At 53.3% G+C, this 2,258-nt stretch overlaps 1 pseudogene; it reads left to right on the top strand.

Annotated features, from left to right (window-relative positions):
- The first annotated feature begins 452 nt into the window (after nt 1-452).
- On the top strand, nt 453-1,517 carry LOC119358498 (annotated as a pseudogene).
- Nucleotides 1,518-2,258: the final 741 nt, after the last annotated feature.

Raw genomic sequence — 2,258 nt, 5'->3', positions numbered from 1 at the left:
TAACCAACTAACTCACCCACTAACAAACTCCATGCGGCCACTGTCCTGCACGCACGCACACGGAACACAAACGACCATCAACTGCACCGCAACTCACGTATGCATGCACCGGCGTCTAGCTAGCTCACACGACCTGGTCATGGACTTGCACTAGGCACGCATGCACCCACGAGCACACCTAACGTGGTTTACTCTAACATATTATACTATCCCCTCCGTCCCATAATAAGAGAGTATATTTTTGTTGCAACAAGTTAATCTCATATTATCCGTTTCTTTGCAAGCATATCCCACAACGTCTTGATGGTGTATTCACAAATTTACCTGTCGAACGTGGTTTGATCCGTCCATTTCGCCTGTTTAAGAGAGAAGACGTGGTAACATGGTAGTAATGAAGAAGATCAGCGAAATCTGTGACGTCCCACGCAACAGAATTCAAACGAGTGACTACAATGGCGTTGCACGCACCTTCCGCCGGGACCATTCTCCACCGATTTTCCACACACAACATTCATCAGGTTTTAAGGCACACCACGACTTTTCTCCACAAAAGGTGTATAATGGCGGCACTTGGCACCACCAAGATCGATCATGAAGCCATACATGCCCACGGTACTGAGAGCCCCGAGGGTGGTGACCATCCTGGCATGAACGCCCAGCAGTGCGGCTGGTGACGCGACGTGCGCAAACTGTCTCCGCTGCAGCAAATTTGGGTACTGCGGCAGCGGCGACGCCTACTGCGGTGCGGTCTGCCAGAGCCAGTGCAACAGCTGCGGCGGTCCCACTCCCCCAGGCGATCACGGCGTGTCGTCCATCCTATCCAGGGATCTCTTCGAGCGGCCCCTCCACCGCAACAACTGCCAAGAGGCCCACAGGTTCTACACATACGGCACCTTCCTCGCCGCCGCCGCCGCGTTCCCGTCATTCGGCACCACGGGGAGCACGGAGATGCGGAAGCGGGAGGTGGCGGCCTTCCTCGGGCAGACCTCCCACGAGACAACCGGTGGGTGGCCCGCGGCGCCCGACGGACCGTACACCTGGGGCTACTGCTTCAAGCAGGAGCAGGGCTCCCAGGGAAGCTACTGCGAGTCAAAGCCGGTATGGCCGTGCGCGTCAGGCAAGAACTACTACAGCCGCGGCCCGATCCAGCTCACCTGGAACTAAAACTACGGCCAGGCATGGTGCGCTATCGGGGTGGACCTGCTGAACAACCCGGACCTGCTGGCGACAAAGCCGACGGTGTCGTTTAAGACCGCGTTGTGGTTCTGGATTACGACACAAGCGAACAAGCCGGCGTCGCACGCTGTGATCACGGGTCGCCTGGCTACGGTGTCATCACCAACATCATCAACGGTGGGATCGAGTGCGGAAAGGGGCAAAACCCCGAGGTGCTTGACCCGATCGGATTCTACAAGAGCTACCGTGACACCCTTGGCGTCGGCTACCGTAGCAACCTCGACTGCTACAACCAGGGGTCATTCAAGGCCGGGTTCTTGGCAGGGCTCGCGTCACAGTAAAAACGACTGGTAACATTAACCTGTTATGTACGTACTAAGAGTTTGGGTTCTTGATCTATGCATGTGTAAGTGTGGTCACAAATAAATAATCTTATGCCGTAGATTCTCAAAAAGGTAATCTCGAGGTGTACTCTGTGGAAATAAACAGTCGAATAAAAAGTTCCAATTGTTAATATCGAGCAGTACTCTGTGCGTAGATAAATTAATAGATAAAGTTTCCATTGTTGTTCCTCGCAAAAAGAAACTTCCCATTGTTGTGTCTTCGCTCAACTCACTCAATGCAGATTAAATGATTAATGTCGTCTTCAAGGTTGAAGCTTGTGTCTTCGTTATACGTCTAGGTGTGTTCGGACATTATGGACGCCCAGCGGGCTTCCCAAAATCCAACCATCTAGACAGTCCCGGCTCCCCAAAATCAAGCTCATATGGGAAAAGGGGGGGTGTGGTTGTCCGGATTATCAGTCATGCTATCTCCTGCCAGATCCTCCCCTTCCCGCTCGGTTTTTCGTCGGGATATTTCTCGCTGGAGCCCCCTCCTTTAAAGTCGGATGATGCCCACCTCACCTTCGTCATAGCGCCCTCTCTCCTTCACACGGTACTTTCCCATGAACCGCCAAGGAGTAGTCCCCCACCAACCACCTGTCCGTCTTGATTCGTGCCATTTGTGTTCATGCCGATCCGCAAAGCACACATGAACGGCGGAGCAAACCATAAGGGAAGCATCCCAAAAATTCCTTTCGA

The sequence above is a fragment of the Triticum dicoccoides genome, chromosome 2A (assembly GCF_002162155.2).
Source record: "Triticum dicoccoides isolate Atlit2015 ecotype Zavitan chromosome 2A, WEW_v2.0, whole genome shotgun sequence".
Lineage (NCBI taxonomy): Eukaryota > Viridiplantae > Streptophyta > Magnoliopsida > Poales > Poaceae > Triticum > Triticum dicoccoides.
Note: the sequence above shows the minus strand (reverse complement) of the source record. Positions and strands in the feature narration are given on the sequence as shown.